The sequence below is a fragment of the Lissotriton vulgaris genome, chromosome 5 (assembly GCF_964263255.1).
Source record: "Lissotriton vulgaris chromosome 5, aLisVul1.2, whole genome shotgun sequence".
NCBI classification, from domain to species: Eukaryota; Metazoa; Chordata; class Amphibia; order Caudata; family Salamandridae; genus Lissotriton; species Lissotriton vulgaris.
The window spans coordinates 1,231,602,820-1,231,620,422 of record NC_141693.1 but is presented as its reverse complement, the minus strand read 5'-3'; the positions used below and the strand labels follow the sequence as shown (position 1 = coordinate 1,231,620,422).

The 17,603-nt window shown below is 47.6% G+C and overlaps 1 protein-coding gene across 2 annotated transcripts in view; it reads left to right on the top strand.

Annotated features, from left to right (window-relative positions):
• The window catches only part of KDM5B (lysine demethylase 5B), an 856,576-nt gene that overhangs the window by 613,408 nt on the left and 225,565 nt on the right, over window positions 1-17,603 (top strand). The window lies entirely within an intron of this gene.

Sequence of the window (17,603 nt, the reverse complement as noted above, 5' to 3'; positions counted from 1 at the left end):
TCATCAACGCCTAACTTTGAGTTCATTGAAGTGAACCACATCCTCTTCCAATCGGGCTTCAGAAGCAAGCACAGCACCAAGACCACTCTGCTCGCCGCTACAGACATCTGCGCCCTCCTCGACCAAGGCAAGGCTACTGCCCTCCTCCTCATGGACCACTCTGACGCCTTCGACACCATCTCCCACCACACCCTCTGCCCAAACATAGTCAGACTCCCATTGTTCATTCATAAGAGATCCGCTGCGGAGTGCCTTAGTAATCCTCCCTGAGTCCCACCCTCTTCAAAATCTACATAGACCCGCTTGCAGCCATCGTCAGAAGCCACGGACTCAACATTGTCTCCTATGCCGACGACACCCAGCTGATTCTCTCCCTCACAGACGAACCCAAAGTCGCCGAGAGCAACCTACACAATGGAATGAAGCCAGTTGCCGCTTGGATGGACCGCTTTCTCAAGCTCAATTCAGACAAGACCAGAGTCCTCAACTTGGGCTCCACCCCTTCCACCTGGGACGACTCCTGGTGGCTGACAGCACTCTGAACCCCCCTCACACCCACCCACATGCGAAACCTCTGCATCACCCTGGACTCCATGCAGTCTCATCCTCCTGCTTCCACACTCTCCGCCTCCTTCGTAAGATCTTCAAATGGATCGCCACTGAATCCAGGAAAACAATCACCCATGCGCTCGTCAAAATCAGACTCTACTACGCACTCTACGCCGACATCACCCAGAAACACCTAAAGAAACAGCAGAACATCCAGAATGCCTCTGCCAGACTCATCCTGAACATCCCTCGTCCCAGCCACATCACTGGTCACCTGAGACCTTCACTGGCTTCCTATTTACAAAAGAATTACCTTCAGGCTCCTCACGCACGCCTACAAAGCCCTCCACAACACTGGACCCGCATACCTCAACCACCACCTCTCCTTTTACACTCCCTCCAGACCTCTTTGCTCTGCCCAACTAGCCATGGTCACCATCCCACGGATCCCCAAGACCACAGCTGGAGGAAGCTCCCTCCACCTTGCTGCGAAGACCTGGAACTCCTTTCCTATGCACCTCAGGCAATTGCCATTACTGCTGTAATTCAAGAAGAAGGCCCTCAAGACATGGCTATTCAGCTGAACCGCAGGACCCCCCCCCCCCCCCCCCCAACCACCCAGCACCTTGAGACCCTAGCAGGTAAATAGTTTTGCTTGATTGATTACTATCTAGAGTTGGGCTCCGATGTTTACATGTTGTTTTTCTTTGAAGAAAATATTACTTGGCAATGAGCATTGTTAACCCCTTCGATGCTCATGACGGAACAGTTCCGTCATGACCACGCCCGTTTTCATTAGGGCTCAGCACCGGCGGTAAATCTTACCCGCACAGATGTGGTTAATTTAGTAATTTATTGATCACTTCACTCTGAGGGTTGAATGGAGGTTTAACCAAGGCATCCTACAACGGAAGTCTTGAATGTCCTTGGTGAGGGGTCCCTTATGTTAGTACAATTTGAGCTCAAGCCCTTAGGGGCCCTCTTTAGTACTTCAGGGCCTAGGTACCAGGATACCATTTACTAGGGACTTAGAGGATGCTATAGATCTTGCCAATTGGGGGCACAATTGTACAGTTTTGGGAAAGGGCTCTGGCACTGGGGACCTGGTTAGCAGGACCCAGTGCACTTTGTCAATCACATCATGTACTAGGTAAAAAGTGGAGGTGCCCATGCCATTCCTACATACAGGCACACAGTGAGGGTGCTGTCTCGTGCTTTCACTCGTGGTTTGCAAAATGACATGCAGTCTGCATGCAGTTGGTATGTAGGTTCCTTAGGGTGGCATAATACATGCAGCTGCCATTAGGGACCGTCTTTAGTACCCATGCCTTCGGTACCAGGGGTACTACTTACGGGGGAAATTTAGAAGTGCTGAAGTGTGTGCCAATTGTGCTACAATTAGGCCATTTTACCTTGTGTTTTCGGGAAAAGCGCACTGGTCCAATATTCTATCCTGCAAAAAAACTCTATCCCCAGAACATCAGACAGTTCTCAGGAAGGAGGATCAGGTGCTGCTCCTCAAAGGGGCCATAGAACCTGTTCCTCATCATCCGGGCACAGGAGTATCCTCTACTTCCTGATTCCCAAAAAGTATGGCTCCCTCAGGCCCCTAAACTAATACATCTTATCAGAACACTTTCACATTGTCACAATTCAGGATGTCATCCTGGTTCTGCAGCAAGGTAACATGGCCCTCTTGACTTGAAGAATGTCTATTTTCACATACCAATGCAACTAGCCCATCGCCGATATCTCAGGTTTGTGATCAGCAGAAGGTATTACTAGTTCAAGGTGCCTACATTTGGGGTTACCACTGCACCCCGGGTGTTAACCAAATGCCTTGTGGTGGTGGCTTCTCACCTGTGCAGACAGGGGTTGGACGCCTTTGTCCTACCTAGACACATGGCTGATCTAAAGGGCCACCTGCCAACAATGCTGCAAGCACACCCACAGTGGTACCAAAGGGGGTGGTGATGGACGGAGCATCTGAACCAATCAAACACTTGCATCCAGTCAACAGATCTGGGTTTAATCCATCACCGTTCTTTAGCCCACTCTGCCACCCCAGTTCAGACATGGCCATATGCAAATCAGTCTGACCCTGTGCCTCATGGGAACAGTCCAGCCCGAACCTCCAAGCCATGCCTTCCCTGGACCGGAAGCAAGCTTCCTAGGACCGGTTTCTGGCATTACAACAGGCTTGCTTGAATCCAGTGGCAAAGTGAGCAAGGGACTCACGAGCATACCCTGCCAACTTATGGCGAACAAAGTGGTACAAGGAAGCATACACAGGTCACGATAAACCTCCTAGAGCAGCTGGGGTTTACCATCAACGCCATGAAATCTCACCCCCAAACCCTCCAGATCCAACACTATCTAGGAGCAATACTCCGCTCAGAAGTTGGCATAGACTTAGCCAAACCAAACCCAGGTACAGTCGTTCCAGGCACTGATTCCTCAATTCCAACCAGATCAGTCAGGACAGTCCTATGTCGTCTAGGCATGATGACCTCCTGCATTGCCATAGTTCCACATGTCAGATTGCTTATGATTCCATTACATTAAGGCCTAACGTAGCAATGCTCTTAAGCGGAGGGTCATTGGGATGAGCTAGTGTTGATCGGCCACTGCACTTATCACTCTTTGCAGTGGTGGATCACCAACAACCTGTTGCAGGGGTGCCCTTTTCTCGATGCAGTTCGACAGGTGACCATCACAACGGACAGGGTGGGGTGCGCACTTGCAGGACATGACTGTCCAAGGCCAATGGGAGCCCACCCAGACACCAGGGCTTCCATATCAGTTTCCTGGAGCGGTTAACCGTTAATCTGGCATTGAAGGCTTTCCTACCTCATCTGAACAGTAAAGTTGTTCTCGCCTTGATAGACATGATGGCCATTAACTACATTAATAAACAGGACAGCACTCTGTCACCCCAGCTCTGTTACCTGAGAGCATTTACTGGTGGACTCTCCGCTGCAAGATTCACCTCCTGGTGGAGTATCTCCCAGGAATTGATAATGACTTCGCTGCCTTCAGCAGAATGCTGCAACAAGTCCACAAGTGGGAGCTCCACTCTAGAGCTCTCCTCCCTTACTTCCAGCAGTGGTGGTACCCTCATGTAGACCTCTTTATTGCTGTCAAATACCCAAACTTTGCCTCCTGGTTCCCACGCCCACAGTCCATGAGCAAAGCACTATGGATGAATTGGTCAGGGATATTTGCCTATGCTTTTCTGCCTCCTCCCTTACTTCTGTTTGTGGTTCAGAGGCTACTGTCGACATCCCTTAGCCTCATCCCATTGGCCCCCAGTTGGGCACGCCAGCCCTGGTTCACCACCGTACTGGAACATAGTATTGTGTTGCAAGAGGCTCCACCACAGGCCAGACCATCTCACACAGAACCATGTGGAAATCAGGCACCAAGGTTGCTAAGTCATGTGATCTGACTCCTGAGGTATTGGAGTTTGGATGCCTTAACCTTCCACCTGAATGCATGAGCTTTGTTGTAAAGTCATCCTGTGCCCTGGGCATCCCCCAACTTTTTGCTGACTGCAACTGGTGGTAACTGACTCTGACTGACCCTGGGCTCTGTTTAACCTGGCCCAGGCCCAGTGCCAAGCTAAAAGGAACACATTAGAATACAGTTTAGATACCCAACATACACTAGGGTACACTATGGTATGGTGGTGTACCCCCGTAATTGGCATGACCTACTGCATAAGCTCCTAGTATGTAATAGGGAAGGGGATTGAAACTACCTAGAAGTCTCCAGTATCCTGGGGCATGGCAGTTTAGAGGCCAGCAGATTTTCTGCACCAGCATGTGTGCAGTGCTGAAGCCTGAGGTCAGTTTAAAAGCAACACTGGTTGCCAGGACAGATTTTAAATCTCGACTTTGGGGGTAGGGTCCCTTACAAATAAAAAAAACCTGCCATGTTTTTGCATATTAGGGACCCCCAGGGTCACCCCTAGGTATCCCAGGGGTGGGGGGTCCGGTATCAATAAGGTACGCCCTTATAAAATTAGTTTTTATATGCCTGGGTAAAGTGAAACTTTACATTTCACTGCCCACATTGTATTAAAGAGCTTCTCAAATTAGACTTTGATGTTAGAAGAACTGGGTATGGAACATCTGTATTATTTCTGCAGATTCAGAACCCCTGAAGTCTCCCCTAGTTGCACAGGGGGTGGGGGTCCTGTAGAAATTAGGAAAATACTTATAAAATATTGTTTTATAAGCCCTGGTGCTAGAAAAGTGGCCCAAGTCATTTTCCCCATTGCAACCCCCATGGCCCATAGATTAATATGGTAGGAAGTAATTGATTAATACATTTTGATAGGCGAGTACTAGCCGGACCGTTCAAAGACTTCCCAGAATGGTAGTAGTAAATCCAACAATGATATTGTTGAATTTCTCCTAAAGTGTACATACAAGAAGTTATGACTTTCTTGTTTGTAAGTCCAAATTCAGCCTTTCAGTGGTCTGTTGATTTGGTCAGAGTTAAGTTGATTAGCCATGCTGTTTTGAAGAGGTGATAAAGAACCTCTCTGGTGGGAGGGCAGTTTGCTGGTCTATAGGAATGCCAGGCCAGGGGGTGGAGTCGTAAACCATTCTCTTCAAAGGCCGAGGGGAGGCCTGGGTTTCAGTTTCAATCTGACACTCTTGACCCAGAGTCGGGGCTAGGCTTAAGGAAGGTATGTGCAGATGGGGGGGGGGAGTCCATGGAAATAAGCCATCCAAGGGGGTTTGTTTAGCCAGCTCTTACCTTCTTGCTGAAAAATCAGCCATTATGGATTTGGAAGAATGATGCACTCTTGGACAAACTAATGTCACACTCTACAGGATGTGGTCATAACTATGAGGAGTAGCCCTGCTCTCATTGGTCAGAAGTGACCTGGTGCTTGACCCAGAGAATTTTGAATAAGTATCTGAGAGGGGCAGAGCCCTCCAGATCTGCTGCTTGAAACTGAATGAAGCAAGAAGTGCCCTGCTGAAAAGATTTTGCTGGGCAAGGAACTCTAAGGCCTGACCTCTGAAGACTGCATCAAGTGAAACTGCAGCCCTGTGGATTACCTTGCTGCCAAAGGACTCAAGAGTTGAACTCCCTGCAGGCTACAGGTTAACAGAGCTCACCTGGACAGCCCCACAAAGAATTCAAAGCCTGGAGTACCAGTGGATTTGTAAGGGTTTTCTTCAAGTGGATTGCAGAATTGAAGTTTCACGCTTTCAAGGGTTTGCTCAGGTGGATTGCGAAATTGAAGTTTCACGCTATCAAGGACCCTCTTGGAGATTCCAGAACCTTGGATTGTGTGTTGGATACTTTGGGACCCGCAAGCAGTACTCCAGGAAGGTGTTATAACTGGACCCCGCTTGCTGAAGAAGGCGGCCCAACACAGTGGTGCGAAAATTCTTCAGAACAATTTATAATGATGTGTCCCTGGCAGAGAAAACGAAATGACTAAATGGGGCTCTGTTGGTTTCTAAGCACTAGTAAGTGACTAATCTTTAAAATATCATCTCTCTGGATCCCTACAGTGGATTATTTTAGTTTTGGTCAGGTAACGGGCCAGAACGAATTGGCTTTAATATATCCCCCCTCGAGACCGCGGGTATTTGCCCAAGAGGCACTTCATTTCCATTTTAAGGGGTACTAACAGGATCACCAAAGAGATGTTCCTTTGAGCGCAAAGTATGCACTTGCACCTAACAAGAGGAACCATAGGAAGACTGGGTGTCTTTTCCCTACTCCTATTTTTATTCACTATTTCACAGCACGCGGTCCTGTCGAAGCGCACAGGGATCCACTAGGGACCCATTCCGAGCACGAAACAGGTTGATCAACACACTCATTCGCAATCATACACGGGCACCCTGACCTCTGGTATTTGTTAATAGAGGTGCTCCATCTCCTCTGTATAATTATTTGAAACTTAGCTCCTGGTCCTTTGTATAAAAATTGACCCTAAGGTACCGGTGAGGTAATTTTAACACACTTTAACCTTTCCTTTTTGGCCCACACACCTGCATGCACAATTGCGGCATCTCCTAAAAGATCTCTGGCAAACAGCTCTTTCGCAGGGCCCGTGGGGGACAGCACCGCCATCCCCACGAGGAGCAACTCCCGATGATGAAGCATAACACTCGCAAGAGTGTGTGAGAGCGCTAATTTCTAAAGGAGAAATTCCCCCACCTTCATCAACTGAGAACCACATGTAGTGACTTCCTCACCTTTCATTCTCTATTTTTCTTTCACACGTAACCAAGTTGGTTATGGGTCCTTGTTTTAGGAACGGTTACCACACAGTGATTACTTGGAGTTAGGATGCCTTAACCTTCCACCTGAATGCATGAGCTTCCGTAAAGAAGCATACAGGCCTACCACGTGGGCCAGTTACGCTCTCACATTGAATAAGTTTGTCCATTGCCACTCTAAGCAAATCGATCCTTTGACCCTTAGGGCCAGGACATCGTCTGCTACCTACTCCACTGCTGGTGTGTGGTCTGGCCTTCACTTCGCTTTCACCTGGCTGCAGTTGCTGCCTAGCTTCAGAACAGACAACACATTTCCCTCTTCCGTATACCTGTGACCAGGTTTACATGGAGGGCCTTGAGTCATCCCTCCTTGGGTCTCCCCGGGCCCTACGTCGAACCTCAACATTGTCGTCACAAGACTGAGTACCCCCTTTTGAGCCGCTCCACTCCTGCCCTGTTCAGTTCCCTTCTTAGAAGGTGGCATTTCTCGTTGCCATCACTTCACTAAAAGGTGTGAGTTCCACCCAGAGCTTAGCAGTATTATATTGAAAGGAGCGCCCTCTCATTCTAGCTCTTTTAACTCCAGGAATGGTGACCAAATGGTGGTTTGATGAGCGAAAGGCACTATTCGGGACATAGTGACAATCTGTTGAAGGATGGGTCGACCTATTCCAGGAAGAATTCTGTGGGTAATGCACAATGACTTGAATTCAATTCTTTGAGACCTAGAAAGCTGGTGCAAAGCCATCAAGCCCATTGAAACCTGGGACTACCCAGTAACACACGAGCAGCCACAAAGTGCCTTTTTTTTGCATGGTTGCCCTCACTTTTTCCTAAACTTCTGATATACTTTGAGTGTGCCTAGGGTTACTCCCAAACAGGTACCCAGGGCCTACGTTCTTTCCCTAAAACTGCATTAAGACAAAACCCAGTTTGCACTCTATGGCCCCGTCAGTCCCTTGTAAATGGTACCAGAGGTACCAAGGGCACTGTGGCCAGGGAAAGCCTCTAAGGGCTTCAGCACTTATTGTGCCACCCTCCGAGAGTACCTTTATACACACACACACACACACACACACACATATTGCAGGCTGCTTATTTTGGTGCAGAACAAAGTGAATAGTAGACATGGCACACATCCCTGGGTGCCATGCCTGCAACCCACTGCTCTGGCATAGGTCAGCCTCCCCTCTAGCCGGGTGCACTACACCAATGGTGAGGGTACAGATGCATGAGCCCTGTACCCATACAGTACCTAAGCCAATTCTTAGACCGTGTAAGTGCAGTAATGTCATTGAGTATATGGTGCTGAGAGTTTGTCATTATGAACTCCACAGCAATATAATGACTTTCTTGAAAAATGGGAATTTTGGCATCAAACTTCTCAGCACATTAAACCCACACTGATGCCAGTATGGGATTTAATGAAAAATGCACTTAGTGACATCTTAGTAAAGCAGCCTGAAAAAGACCCTAAGTCTAGTGTCCTGGCTGAGTGTCTGCTCACCAGCTGTCACCCACAGACATGTTTCTGGACCCCTAGGTCGCGAGCCTGCCGCTCTTGGGGACCTGAAACAATGCACATCATGCGAGGAGGTGCCAAGCCTCCTCCCCCAGGATGGGGAGGGTCCACGAAAGGGAAGCTTCAAAGGCTTGCCACCTTTGTGAGCTACCCCAGCCATTTGCTGCTTCCTAGCATCTGCCCCCCACTTATTCTGACACCTACTTTGGGTGGGAGAATCTGCGGGAGAACCAAGGTAGGAAGGGAGGTGTGCCCACCTTTGCCAACCCCACTCCTCAGGTGGAAGAGGCAAGGTGAAGCACAACTCTCAGTCCCCGCCATCTTGCAGATGGGGGGACCCAGCCAACCAGAGAGGCATATGTCCACCTCCCACTGGAGGATGGCATAATAGGGGGTGTACCCATCGCAAGGAAAGGACCCATTGGTCCCAACCTTTACTTACCTGTAACACCCCTAATCTAGTATTTGGGGGCAACTCTGACCCTTGCCTCCTCAGACAAGAACCGACCAGAAGAAGAGATTACGAAGGACCACGGAAGCAGTGCTGAACTAAGGAGGAAGCCCAGACTTGACCTCAGCCCCACCGGCCTGTCTGCATTTCAAACCTGCTCCAGTGACATCTCAGTGTGCCAGCAGCTCTCAAGAGCACTAAGGACCTGCCCTGCCTTCCAAACCAAAGACTTTGTCTCCAGTGAACACCGGATTTGCTCACTAACCGACTCTGGCCCCGGCCAAATCCGCGAGTCTGCACCACTCTGCACCCGACGCTCACGGCCCGAGTTTGAGTAGCCCAACACCACGAGAAGGTCTCCCCAGTGACTCAGACCTGATATCTGGTGATCTCTGACCTGCCTCGAATCTCCAATCGATGCCTGTAGCCTCTTTCTGGAGGATTTGACAGCGACTGGAGCTGGTTAGAAAACCCAACGCCCAAAGACACCCCTGCATCCAATTACCCACAGCCTTGGGTGGTCCAACCAACGGTGTCCAGCATCCCCAGGCATCCCAACTTACCTCTCCAACCGGTGGTCACCTCCAGAAGGTCTTCGTCCCCGAGCCTGCAGTCTATGTTGCAACAGTAGAATCCCCTTAGAAAACATGGCACCCAACGCAAAAAAACTGCACACTGCAACCAGCCACCCCAGCGCTGTTGTGGGTGCACTTTGGGTGCAAACTCTGATCCCCCTTTGCCCTGAGCCTAACACCAGGAGATTTCCTCCCACAACCTTGAAGCCTGCTCATGAGCAGCCACAAACCAGAGGCCCCCTATCCCCCATTGGATAACATTGGGCCTCTGCACTCTGCTGCCGTAGTGCAGCTGAGGGTGCTAGGAGAGTGCATCCTAGACCCTGGGGGAACCCCCTGGGTCTAACCCCAGTAAACCAGCTCCCAAACCCAAGTACTTACCTTGATACTGATAACCCAATTTCCTCCCATAGAACAATTTTCACAAGAAAGCAGTCAATGCAGCCCTAAGTGTGAAGTTGGTTTTGTCTGAGAACTTGAAAAACTTCAAATATCTCAAAACTGCTTTTACTTAGCTCTTTTCTAGGAAATGTCCCAATGTGATATCCAGGCATATCACAGAGTTTAAAAAGTAATCTGAAAAGTAATCAAAAGTAGTTTAACAGTAATTTCCACAGTACCCAAAGTATTTACAAACCTGTAACAAAGTCATTTTTCATTAAGCTTCCTTTTGTAGTTCAACCTGCCTTGAAAAGTACCATTTACACTTACCTGTGCCAGGCTTGCTTGGTTCTAGAAAACAAATATAACTAAATAATATTTTTGTACAATCAAATTGGTCCGAGTTCTGTCTTAAGTGTGTGATATCATTTCTTGCCTTGGATTTGTACAACAAATGGTTTACACTACCCTCTAATAAAGTCTTACTGCTCGTCCACACTACCACAAATAGAGTAAGGTGCTATCTACTTTTATCTCTGCCTACCTTTGGTATTCCACTGTACTCTGTGTACACTACACCTAATTTTGGTATAGTATATACAGAGCCAGCTGCCTACATGTACCACTTGCAGTTTCTGGATGGAAGCCTTGGGAGATCCCAGATAAAGAGAATTCCCATAGTCCAGGCTGGAAAGGATAAATGCCTGGACTACTACCTGCCTTGCAGTCTGGGGGACCAGCGGCAACATCTTGTGCATCATCCACAGCAGACCTAGAGGGCTGGCTGATGTTTAAATGGCCTGTGCGGGCTGCCATCATCAAGGAATCATCAAACCACATGCCCAGAATTTTTATAGTTGGCTTATTAGCCGGGAGAGACCCAAGAGAGTTGGCCACGCCAGGTCGTATTGACCGGGGGATGTATTGCCAAGTATCATTAATTCAGTTTTGGCTCCATTGAGCTTAAGACTGGATTGATTCATCCAGCTGGCTATTTGTTCCCAGCATGCCGGATCTGGTGGCTCAAGTGGACTAATGCATCCAGTGCCGGGTCCTGTGTTCGACCTCATAGTAACAAGTTAAAATCCCGGCGGTTCCACTCAGCTTTTCATCCATCTGAGCTCGATAAAATTAATACCTTTAATTTGATTAACAATAATCGTCTGTTATTCAGCGCCAAGATGTCTACGAGTGAACGTGTGCTTTACAAAATACACATGTTATGTTCCCAAATGAACTAGGGGTGAGTCGTAACCAGGTGTAAGTGAAAGCACCAGCCGGGTGTTCATCCGAGTAGCAGACTATGAACCTCCAAATAGGAGCTGCAGTATCCGCCAATGGCTGAAGATAGATGTTGGGCTGAGGATGGACCCATGCGGGACCCCACAAGTGACAGGCAAGATATTTAAGGTGCAGACCTTGTCAAAGACTTGGAATGTTTTCTCATTTAGAAAAGAACCAACCCAGTCCAAGACTTTCCCTGTAACACTAGCTTTACCAACCCTGTGCAAAAGTATAGAATGGTCAACAGGGTTGACGGACTCACTAAGGCCCAAAACGACGATGGAGACCATGCCCCAGAATCTAATCTCATTTTAGCCTCTTCCACCACCAATAGAAGGGCAGTCTCTGTACTATATCTAGGGCAGAAGCCAGTCTGTGTTTGATACAAGCAAGAGTTGGCCGTCAGAGAGAGACCTGCCAATATGTTTTTCAGCCACCTTACTAAAAAGCTGGTAAAATCGAAATAGGGCGGAAGTTTTCCAGGCAGGCAGGGTCAAGGTTCGTTTTTTTCAGAGAGGCTGTAACCATTGCACATTTCTTGGACTTAGGAACAGACCCAGTTTCCGACAAGTTGGTCCAGTTTGAGCACAATAGGGAGGATAGTTTCCTGTTCTTGAGCAATGATCCTGGGGCAAGCTAATCAAGGGGAGAGCCTAATTCTATCTTACTGAAAAGAGCTGTCTACTCCTTTAGTGTAATGGGAGGGAATTGGGGCAGGATGGAGGAACAACTATTTCCGCTATTAAGGTTAGTAATAGAGTTAGTGCTTCTACAGTCCTTTTCAAAAGATTGGAAAATAACCAACATTTTTTAATTAAAGAAGGAAGCAAAGACAATGCATCTTTCAGTTGATTGTTCAGAAAGAGGTGTGCTGGAAGAAGGGTCTAGCAACATCTTAGTCATTTTAAATATTTCTCTAGGGGTATTGCTATCCTTATTTATCCTTATTTCGAAATAAGACGCCTGGGCAGTGCGGATTTCAGAGTGATAAACTAACTTTCTCCCTATATTTAGCTTTTTTTGGGTTCTGCATAATCTTTCCTCCATTCCTGTTCTGCCACAATTTTTATTTAAAGTTCTGAGTTGAGTGGAAATACCATGGGACAGACTCATTGTTCGATTATTTTTTTTTTTCTTGTTTGCTTGGTGATATTTTGGTCTAAGGACTGGGTCAGCCTGTGTGTGATCTTATCGTGATTATCCAGTGGACCAAGGCCCACCCAGGGTAAGAATTGTTTCAGTGAACACTTCCAGCTTTCCTGGTTTACCTCGGACTATTGTCGATCAAACATGGCTGTACTCTTAATGGGAGCAAACAGCCGGGAATTGTTGGTAAATACCAGATCCAACAATTGACCCCCTATGTGGGTGGAGTTCTGAGCCCTTTGCTGTAATTTTAGGACAGCTAGATTGTGCATAAAGCAGGAAGCTTGGGGTCTTTAGAATCATTTAAGTGTAGATTTAAATCTCCCATGACAGTAAAGGGAGTATATTTTATGGCCAAACTCGCTAGAACATTGGGGTTGATTGAATAAATGACTAGCTGGGCCTGGGAGGCGATATACTAAGCTCCCGACATTGTGCTAGTATGGGAAAAAGATAAAGAAAACGCAACAATTTCGCAATAGGAGAATGAGGGGATCAATTCTACAGTTGAACGAGTTTTTGTCTGAGGGTCAGCCTGAACTCCATCCGGTCTGGATTCCCCATGAAGCCATGTTTCCGTGAGCAAACTAAATCCGGTTTGTAATCTTCTAGGAGAGAACGGATGTCCAGCTTATGACCTGGAATGACCCTGCAGTAGAGGAGAAACACATTTTGTCAAGATTTAGGTGCTTGGAATACGCTACTTTTAGGTTCAAAATGAAACCTATAGGAGCAATACTTAAGAGCGCTGTCTGAACTGGACACATTCATTGAGTGGCTACAGTTAGCAGTTGTTGTCCCTCTAGCTTTAAGTAGGAAGTCCCTGGAATATATTTACCGGTGAGATATTGAAAATACTGATGCTATAGCGGAGGGGGAGGTTATGAATTTCTCTTTAATTTTGTCCCCTCATTTTACACTGGGTGGCTCTCTCATCTATCGACCGCCAGGCCCTTCAGGCCCTTTTCTTAAAGCCCTTCTGGAGACTTTGGTTCCCCGAGCAGTGAGGTTTTCACGTTTTCTTTTGCTTGGTGACCTGAACATCCACGTTGATTGCCCTGCTCTTCAGGAAAGCAAGATTTTACTTGACTCCTTTGACATGGCTTCATTAACCCAATGGGTGTCCTTCCCCACTCATTTGGGGGGGCACACTCTTGACGTTATATGCTCCAACTTTCCTTTGAAGGTAGATGTTCCTCAAACTTTGACTTGGACTGATCATGGGCTGATTAGATTTACTTGGTCGGCCATGAAAGTAATGCCCAAGTCTGGTCGGAACATGCTACCCCGAAGATCAATGTAGGCAATTTCATTGCCTGGCTTGATCAAAATAGACCTATCCTGGGTACTAAATTGGATTCGGCCCTTAAGGCATTCGACGGGTGGCTGAGAGCGGGGATCTCCGCCTCATCGAAAGGGTCTAAATCAGCTAGAGATAGGTCGACCCCCTCGCAGACTTGGTATTCGCCTCAATTACGAATACTCAAGCTTGCTTGCAAGAAACTGGAGCGAGTGTGGCGGACAGCGTATTGCCCCCAAGCCAAGGTAGTTTTCCGTACAGCTCAGAGGGAGTATTATATTAGCATTAAACGGGCTAAATCTGAATATTTCGCCAGAAGAATTGAGATGGCTAATAACAATAGTCGGGAAATCTTTTTCATTGTCAGGAGCTTTCTCTCTCCCTGCGCTGAACAAATTGCGGTGAAGCTTTCTACCGAATGGTGTGAGAATCTCTCCTTGTTTTTCCTAACAAAAATTGCTATTATACAGCAAAGTCTTAGAGTGGTTACGGGCGAGAATAGGATTGGTGATATTATTAGACCTATAGTACCACCTATTCATATTATGGACAGATTTACCCCCCCCCTCAGTGGATGACACCCTGTCTGTGATTAAGTCTCTGAGATCTGGTGCCCCTGATGATATATGCCCAGCTCAGGTGTTGGCGGCAGTTGCTGAATCAGTGGCATCGGAGGCTGCGCAAATAATTGGCCTTTCTTTTAATACTTCTGAGGTGCCCTTGGAATGGAAACAGGAAAAGCTTCTTCCCCTTTTGAAGAAGACGGGGGCTGACCCTGATTTACCGGGCAACTACAGACCCATTTCCCTGCTTCCAGCCATGGCTAAAATTGGAGAGAAACTTGTCTTTCGTCAGCTGAATGCCTTTGTGGAATCCTCGGAGGCCCTCCATCCTGCCCAGTTGGGCTTTCGTGCAGCACATAGCACGGAGTCAGCTCTGGTGGAGATCATGGAGGCAATCAAGCAGTGTTTGGACAGTGGCGGCAGAGCAGCTCTAATTTTATTGGACCTCTCTGCCGCATTTGACACTGTCCCGCACTCACTTCTTCTGACTAGATTGGCTGAGATTGGGGTGCTGGGGTCTGCACTAGAATGGGTGAAATCTTTTCTGTCCGACAGATCTCATTAGATTTGGGTACCCCCTTTTTCCTCTTCGGTTAAGCCACTTATTACAGGGGTCCCCCAGGGGTCTACTTTGAGCCCCCTACTTTTCAATGTGTACCTTACTCCGCTTATAGTGCTGGCGGAACAAATGGGGGCCAAAATTATCGCGTATGCAGATGATACGCAGTTATTATTTACATGGCCTGATACAGCACTCAACACGGAGGTCATTCGGTCTTGTCTTTCTTCGGTTTTTAATTGGTTGGCTGCAGCTCAGTTGAAATGCAACGAAGACAAAACTGAAATTCTACTGTATGGCCATTTTCCACCTAATTTCAGAGAACTACTGTGGCCCTCAGATTTTTCCCTGCCAAGCTCAGTTACCATCCCGGCTAAGAACCTGGGAGTTTGGTTTGGAGAGGATCTGAGATTCGAGGCACACATACAAAAACTTACCGGGGTGTGCTTCGGATCCCTTAGGGCCATGCGAAAGTTCTTCCCTTATCTTCCTTCAGCTGCAAGAGAGTCGGTTGCAAGGGCCCTAATGCTTTCTCGGCTCGACTATGCCAACTCTCTGCTTAGTGGCACAACGGCCTTTCTTGTTGCCAGATTACAGATCATCCAAAATGCGACGGCAAGAATTTTTTGCAATGTGCCTAGCAGAGAGAGCGTACGCAGTCATCTGAAGGAATTACACTGGCTGCCGGTGTCTCAAAGGATTACTTTTAAAATCCTAACATTTGCATTTAAAGCAGTTAACGATCTTGGGCCTGCTTACCTGGAAAAAAAAAAGATTCAGCCGGTATATTCCTACTCGATCTTTACGTTCAGCGGATGGGGATTTTCTGAAGATACCCCGCTTTCGGCGCGCTCGCCTTGGCGGCCAGTCAATTGCCGTCCTGGCAGCTTCAGCCTGGAACACTCTGCCGCTGCTCTTGAGATCGATGCAGAACTTTGTCCCTTTTAAGAAAGCTTTGAAAACGCATCTTTTTAGATCTGCGTTTTAGTTCTTCGACCACTTTCTGTCTTTTTTGGCCACATGCTTGTTCTTCTCTTTTTCTCGCGCCAGGATACTCTGGTAGTAATAGAGCGCGTTATAAAACTGCTTAAATAAAATAAATAAAAAAACAAGCTAAAGCAACAGTCTGCATCGTAGATTTGGGTTGTCGGAGAAGACCCTGTTAACTCAAAACCTTCTGTTGCTGTATCGTTGACAGATGTCCTGTCACCTACAACATGGTCTGTTGGATACTGTCATTTGAAATGCATGTTGCCTGCTGCATCATAAGTTAAGATGTCCTCTTCGCTCTAGACATAGATGAATTTTGAGTCTCATTAATTCATTGTCTCTTGTAGAGAAGAATTAGCAGTCAACCGCAAACAAGAATATTTTTATATTATAAGTGCTGTGGGATAGTTGGAAGGACTATCCAGTGCGAATGAGTTCAATGGAGATGCCCTTGAAGAAGAACTAGGATTACAGGTAAGAAACCTTTCCTTCAACATGGGTAAGCAACCTTTCCTTCTCCAACATAGACTTTTTCATAGATTCACATGCTTGAACCTTCTCACATCGTCTAAGTGGGTGCCTCCAATACCTATTGCGATTCAGAAAAGGGGGTGGTGATGAACAGAGTGTCTGAATTAAGCAGACCACTCTTACCCAGTCCAAAGATCAGGGCTTGATCCATCACCGTTATTTAGCTCACTGCACCATCCCAGCTCAGAACCTGGCTATATGCAAATTAGTCTGTCCCTGGCCCAGTGCATCATGGGAACAGGGAAGACCAAACTACCAAGCCAATTCTTCACTAGAAAGGAGACAAGCTACCGGGGACCGGTTTCTGGCATTTCAGCCGTCGTCGGCCCGGCTTGCTTGAATCCTGATGGTGCAGTGAGCAAGGGACTCATGTCTGAGTATACCCTGCCACACCTATAGTGGCCAAAAACGATTCAGAAAAGGGGGTGGTGATGAACAGAGTGTCTGAATTAAGCAGACCACTCTTACCCAGTCCAAAGATCAGGGCTTGATCCATCACCGTTATTTAGCTCACTGCACCATCCCAGCTCAGAACCTGGCTATATGCAAATTAGTCTGTCCCTGGCCCAGTGCATCATGGGAACAGGGCAGACCAAACTACCAAGCCAATTCTTCACTAGAAAGGAGACAAGCTACCGGGGACCGGTTTCTGGCATTTCAGCCGTCGTCGGCCCGGCTTGCTTGAATCCTGATGGTGCAGTGAGCAAGGGACTCATGTCTGAGTATACCCTGCCACACCTATAGTGGCCAAAAACGATTCAGTAAAGAGGGTGGTGATGAACAGAGTGTCTGAATTAAGCAGACTACTCTTACCCAGTCCAAAGATCAGGGCTTGATCCATCACCGTTATTTAGCTCACTGCACCATCCCAGCTCAGAACCTGGCTATATGCAAATTAGTCTGTCCCTGGCCCAGTGCATCATGGGAACAGGGCAGACCAAACTACCAAGCCAATTCTTCACTAGAAAGGAGACAAGCTACCGGGGACCGGTTTCTGGCATTTCAGCCGTCGTCGGCCCGGCTTGCTTGAATCCTGATGGTGCAGTGAGCAAGGGACTCATGTCTGAGTATACCCTGCCACACCTATAGTGGCCAAAAACGATTCAGAAAAGGGGGTGGTGATGAACAGAGTGTCTGAATTAAGCAGACCACTCTTACCCAGTCCAAAGATCAGGGCTTGATCCATCACCGTTATTTAGCTCACTGCACCATCCCAGCTCAGAACCTGGCTCTATGCAAATTAGTCTGTCCCTGGCCCAGTGCATCATGGGAACAGGGCAGACCAAACTACCAAGCCTATTCTTCACTAGAAAGGAGACAAGCTACCGGGGACCGGTTTCTGGCATTTCAGCCGTCGTCGGCCCGGCTTGCTTGAATCCTGATGGTGCAGTGAGCAAGGGACTCGTCTGAGTATACCCTGCCACACCTATAGTGGCCAAAAACGATTCAGAAAAGGGGGTGGTGATGAACAGAGTGTCTGAATTAAGCAGACCACTCT